General features: G+C 41.3%; 1 long non-coding RNA gene across 1 annotated transcript; it reads left to right on the top strand.

The window, feature by feature from the left end:
- Positions 1-3,173: 3,173 nt before the first annotated feature.
- On the top strand, positions 3,174-6,004 carry LOC142700033 (uncharacterized). Its single transcript, XR_012866489.1, has 3 exons — positions 3,174-3,279; positions 5,000-5,030; positions 5,930-6,004. It is a non-coding gene; the product is annotated as an uncharacterized LOC142700033 (long non-coding RNA).
- The last annotated feature ends 883 nt before the right edge of the window (positions 6,005-6,887 follow it).

The raw sequence follows: 6,887 nt of genomic DNA, 5'->3' as shown, positions 1-6,887 counted from the left end.
CCTCTACTACTACTACTACTACTACTACTACTACTACTACCACTCTACTACTACTACTACTACTACTACTACTACTACTACTACTACTACTACAACAGCTACTGTATTACTACTACTACTACTACTACTACTACTGCTACTACTACTAATACTACTACTACTACTACTACTACTACTACTACTACTACTACTACTACTATTACTACTACTACTACTACTACTGCTACTACTACTACTACTACTACTACTATAGTTATACAACTACTACTACACTTACTACTAATATTACTGTTAAAAATAATAATTAAAGATGAGCGAATTTCTCAATATTTATTTCAGGTCCGATTCGGTCGATCTGGTTGTAAGATTTTATTTGATCTAATTAAATTTATTGCTAATTTAAAGTGCCCTGATTGCCATAAAAAGTCGTGTATGACCCTGTGAGGTCTTCAGGACTATATTGTACCCCTTTCAAGCTTTTTAACACCATCACAGCATGAGCAATGTCAATGTGAGAGCAACATATATTACTATGGGCACACGAATGATAGCCAGTGGTGGCAATCTGTTAAAAAACACACTGTACGGTCAGATTTTTTTTATGCTTCTTAAAATTAAAAAACCGTAATTTGGACATAGATTGATGTATAACGGCGCCGTATCACTGCTTGATGCAGAACAATACAACACATTTTTGGTGGCTCTGTCATTAGCTATGAGATAAATGCAAAATAAGTGATGTCATATCTGTGACCTCTGTATCAGCAGGCAGCGTCCATGACATCTGTATCAGAAGGCAGCGGCACACTATCAGCAGCAGGATTATTATTATTATTGAAGAAGATTTTAGAATGATTTGATGAAGATTGGTCATTTACAAATTAATGTAGGAATTGTATAGCTGCAGCAGCACTCACTCAAAGCAATGGCTGTTTGTCTAAGTAACACTGACACTGGCTGACGCTTATCTCTCTGTAAAATCTGTCTCTATATCAAATGATTGTAAATCTGACTATCTTTTCTCTTCTCATCACTCTGTATCATACTCACCGACACTAATCCATTATCTATCTGTATTCAGTGCTTTATTATCTCTCACTCTCTGTCTGACGTCCTCTGTCTCTTGTCTGTATCCCCACAAATCAGCAGCATTTCCTGGTTGGGCTGATGTTGATTGTAGCCTGTGACTCATATGACTGGAGTGGAATAGGAAACAAACAGTGATTCTTCCATATTTTTTTTTTACGTTTTGTTTTTACGGCGTTCAGGTGCGATAAAAAACGGCATGTTAATTTTATTCTTCGGGTCAGTACATTTACAGTGATACTAAATGTTTCTGTTTTTTTTTTATAATATACTACTTATAACTTTTAACAATTTTATTTTTTTTGTACATTATTAAAAACTTTAACTGTTTTTTTAAATATTTATTTTAGCCCTCCTAGGCGAATTGAATACCTATGTATGGCAATTTATTATAAATCTATACCAGCACATACTAAGCCCTGCCAGCATACAGATGCCAGACTTCGGGCTGCCATGACAACCATTGGCAACCCACACTAATGTCGCGGGGGGCAATAGCATGTTTTGCATGGCCCCCACCTTTATTTCTAACGGCTGAGATCCCGCAGTTGCTATTAACTGCGGCATCTAGATGGTTAAATGGCCGTAATTGACGTTATCTCCAATCCTTGACGTTACAGTGAACTGTCGACGGTCGACACCCTCTAAATCTGGAGCAAGACCAATACTCCCTCTTCCCGGCTATGATGTACAGTTACATTATGGGTAAAGGGGTTAACAAAGAAAGTTAGTTTGACTCACACTTAAATCCTTTAAAGACAAATGTTTTTGGGCTGTAAATTTATTAATGTGCCTCTCTGATCTCTTATCTATTGGGCCACAGATTATATTTATTGTTTGGATTATTGATTGGTAATGGTTTATATAAAGCTTTGAAGTCGTTTCATACAATTTTCTTATCTCTTCTGTAGATGCAGCAACTGGAGTTCACATCACCGTGAAGAATGACTCTGACGTTACAGAATTGATATGTGATTTCCTCAGCAGCCGGCCTGATGTATCTCACTACACCTGGATGAAGGATGGATCTGTATTACCCCAGGAGACAGGAAAGACTCTGACTGTATACAACAATAAGGAGAACTACGGGCAGTATTCATGTAGCGCTCATAACCGTGCTGGGGACTCCTCCTCCGAAGAGATCCACATGAAACGTTAGTGATGATGAGAGTTACAGTAGTGCATAATCCTTCTAATTACACAGTTGTTTTGCATTATTATATGTAAAATAAGACAACAAAGAAGGTACAAGAAAAATATACACAAAATAAATACCGATAAATGAAGGTCAGGAGGAGCCGCTGGCAGTTGGGGAATCACATCCTATGTAGGGGGCAGGAAATCCTTCTGTGTCCTGTACAAAGAACATGGGGAGACTTATCAATAGTGTCATAAAGTGCATTGTTTTATGAGATGGCAAAAAAAGCTTGCAAAAGTTATCAAAATGGCGCACATAGACGTGTTAGACAGGATCCTGGTCCTTCCGCCACCTAAGGAATATCATATTTTACATATATGTCTTTAGCAAGAATGTATTTAAATAGACATTATGTGCCACATGCCTCCTGTAGCTTCCCGCCCTCCGCAGAGCCCATTATTGCTGGGAAGCTTACTTTAGAGAAGAAGTATCCAGTTGGGTTTTTCCCCACAAAACATATGTATAAATGTGTGATCGGTGAGGGTTCGACTGCTGGGTCACCTAGTGATGAGGAGAACGGGGTATCGAAAGTCCCCCAAAGTGCTCCATGAAAATGAAGCACTGGTGTGCATGCTCGTCCAGTGCTCCATTCATTTCTATGGAGCTGCCGAAGACAGAGGTCCCGATAGTCTTGTAAAACTAAATGGAGCGTTGAGCGAGCATGCGCATAAGTATTCCATTCTCATGGAGCACTTTGGGGGACTTTTGAACCTCCGTTCTCCTCATTGCTGGGTCAGATCCCCAGCGATCACACATGTATCTCCTATTCTGTGGATAGGGGAAAAAATGTGTTTTGTGGGAAATCTCCTTTAATATAATTTCAGTTGTTTTGCTTCCTATGGTTCATATTTTCATCCATTCCATTTATTGTATTTCTCTACAGATGGAGGATCCAGTCATTCTCTTATACAATCTAATAGTGACATTATCCTTCTAGCAACGATTGGGACAGTCTGCCCTCTGCTGCTTGTATGGCTTGTCTACTTATATTGGAGGTACGACGCTGTAATAATGAAGATTTCTGAGCTTTTTAGAGATTATTGTAACAGAGTCACGAAGAGAGTCCAATATAAATGGTCTCATCTACAGGACTCCAGAATCCAAGGGGTTTTTCAGTTTAATAATAATTGTAATAATTTTCTATGGAAAAGTTCTTCAAATTTGTTATTTGATCAGAGTCTCAGAGAACTCTGCAGGCTGTCAGTGAATAGAAATCCTTCAGGAATTTTGAGGCAGATTTTGAATTGACAGCGTTATTTGACTTTGTTTGCCTGCGTTCTTTTAAGCAGTTGAAGCTAATGCAAAAGACGCAGGCAAAAAAAGAACTCCAAACGAGTGCCACACGTCTTTTGTGCCTCCTGTTAATTTCAATTTGAGGTCAGAGGTGGAAACCACCTGAAGACCATCAGCCCCCACTAAGAGTAAAATGACCATCAGCCCCCCACTCACAGTAAAATGACCATCAGTCCGCCACTCACAGATGCCCCCTGTAGATAGTGCCACACAGCCCCTTGTAGATAGTGCCACACAGCCCCCTTGCAGGTAGAGCCACACAGCCCCCTTGTAGGTAGTGCCACACAGCCCCCTTGTAGGTAGTGCCACACAGCCCCCTTGTAGGTAGTGTCACGCAGCCCCCTTGTAGGTAGTGTCACGCAGCCCTCTTGTAGGTATTGCCACACAGTCACCTTATAGATAGCACCTCCCACCTCTGTAGATGGCACCGCCCTTCCTGTAGATAGCGCCACTGTAGTTCCCTGAAGGAGCGGAATACCGCTGTGGCCAGGGATTCCGCTCCTGAACGGAGCGCTTGATGTCTCTGTCCATTTATGGACGGTGACATCAGGGGCAACTCCTGAAGTGGAATCTCTGTCCACAGCGTTGCAGTCGCTGTGACAAGGGATACCACTCCAGGAGAAGCCCCTGACGTCTCTGTCCATTTATAGATAGTGATCTCATGGGCTTCCCCTGGAGCCGAATCACCAGCCACCGCACTGGCAACACTTTGGACGGGTATTCCGCTCCTTCAGGGAGATACAGTGACGCTATGTACAGGAAGGGGGGTGGAGGGTTCCATCTATGGAGGTGGGGGTTGACCTCTACAATGCTGCTTAAAAAACAAATCTCCTCCTCCTCACATGCACCGCAGCACCCCGGTTAGGAACCACTGCTCTACAGTATATATAAGTCATGTTTGTCTCGGATCTTATTTAAAAGAAAAGCAAAATACCAGACATATTGCATATCAGCTGTACGATACAAGCTCAGAATCTTTTCCAGCTCCTTCAGTGTCCCAGTATGCACTCCTCCCTCCAATGTGCGTGGGAGAGCAGAGTCAGGGTATCATTACTATTATTACTATACCAGTTATGATCATATTCTATCAACTCTCAGAGTATTATTAGTGTCTCTTGATAATCTCAGCTGTCTCTACCTGTCTATATTGGTAACATGTCACTTCTGTATGGTGATGTGTAATATTAATGCAACGCCAACTGCTGGCAGATAACAAAGGCAACCAGGGGAATCTGCAATATTTTTATGATTGGTCGGCATACAGAGTCTGTTTGGACTTATCTTGTGGGATCTGACCGCCCTCTTCTGTATTGACTCATTGCTTCATGAGCGTTATTGTTTTTGACTTCTTTGCCTATTTCTTTACCTCGATGTCAGAGTTAAACAGTAGTAATAATTGTGACGTATGTTATTTTTTCATAGAAAACGATGCCGGAAAGTGACGAGTAGTAAGGTAAAAAAATTTACATATTGTGAGATAAATTCTATAAAAAAAAAACTGTGAACAGATTATAAATTCTGTGTTAGATGAGCAGGATGGGAGCAGGGGGTGAAATAATTCAGAATCCCCACCAGCAAACAATCAATGAAGAGATCAGTCTCTTGGTGGAGTCTTTACATTAGGGGTTTAAGCTTTCCCGAGAGAACTCAATGTAGTGTCCTCTCAACAGTAATGACCCCAGCTCTAGCTCCAGTATTAACAGCAGTGCCCCCTACCTGATTTGTAACAGTCGTACTCACTTTCCAATAGTAGTTACAGCAGCCCATTACTCAATAATCACAGCAACGTCCTCCCATTTATCCAGTAGTCAAATCAGTTGCTCTCTTTTCTCTCAGTAGTCACTGCAGTTTTTTTCCTCCCTACCCCAGCAATCACAGCAGGACCCCCTTTTCTCTGTAGTCACAGCAGCGTCCTCCTCCTGCCCCCAAAGAGTCACAGCAATTCCATCCTCTTTACACCCAGTAGTCACAGCAGTGATCTTCTCCCCTCCACTGTGGTGGGTTTCTACTCTTTCTCCTAGCAGTCACACCTGTTCCTGATCGCTCCACCTTCACATTGTATTAATAACACACTCTGCTCTTGTGTGAACTTTACTTACAGAAATAATTGCAGGATGAGCACACAGAAGTTGCTAGAAGCTGCTGTATGAGCTCTTTCTGGCTGACATGAGAAATCTGTGACCACCTCTGACCGCACCTCCGCTTTAGGCGTATTGCTACAAAATTTATTTGAAAATTTAATATCTAAAAGAAGGCCTTATAAGAAGAGTTTAAGTGACTTAATACAATCAATGGATTTACATTGCTCATCCAATTAGTTTTTTTCTTTCTGCTATGTATTTTCTTTTATAGGCTGCTGAGTGTCCGGATGCCACATATATTGATCTTGTGATAAAGGATATTGAAAATGATTATGAAGAATTAAAGGTAAGTGTAATACCTCTGCTTTCTCTTATAGGGGCTCTCCTGCTAAACGTTTTGTTAAAAAAATCTGATTAATAATGCAAGCTGAGATGGAGGGCGGCACGGTGTGACTCAATCCTGCCAAAGCTAAAACCAGCAAAACAATCAATGACAAGAAAGTATAATGATGGTGAAGATCAGCCTTTTAATGGAGTTTTTAGATCAGGACCTTTATTAGATGTCCTCCTGATATTGAGCTGAGGGCAGAGAAGGGGACAAGGAGAATTGACACTGCTCATCCTTAAAGATTGGGGCTAGCTTGGTGATCAGCTGACCGTGGTGGAACTGGCGTCAGACAGTACGACTGACTATACATTTCCCATACATCAACCGCTGCAGGAAAAGTATGGTATTATATGCCAGCCAAACAGAGGACATAAAGTTATACATGGCCCAGGTCTGTTTGAGAAACAGATGCTCTTTGTTAGTGACTCTCCGCCTTGGCTAAAAGAGTGGAGTTATAAGAAATCCCCCTCCTATAAAGGACATGTGCAGTAATAAAGCGTAAAGACCGGGTAATATTCATGAGACAACCTATATAATCCAGACATTATACAATCATGTATTACCTGAGGACCTCGCAGCTAGAAAGCCCACAGGTCATCTCTCTATCTCGCACATTGCCCAGCACTGGATCCACACCTGAAGTCTAGTAGGTCACCTTCTCCTCCGCAGATAACGTGTTCCCTCATCGGCTGAACATCTCACAGAAGAACAACTCATCACGACTACAAAAAAATATCACTGGGATCCTCTATTATTCTAGTGTATTGTCACCTGTAATGTCATTGTGTATTTATAAACTGTATCATTCACTATTTCTTCTGTTACTTTACAGCCTATGAAA

This window comes from Rhinoderma darwinii, unplaced genomic scaffold, assembly GCF_050947455.1.
Source record: "Rhinoderma darwinii isolate aRhiDar2 unplaced genomic scaffold, aRhiDar2.hap1 Scaffold_1771, whole genome shotgun sequence".
NCBI lineage: Eukaryota > Metazoa > Chordata > Amphibia > Anura > Rhinodermatidae > Rhinoderma > Rhinoderma darwinii.
This window is presented reverse-complemented; position numbering and strand designations above follow the sequence as displayed.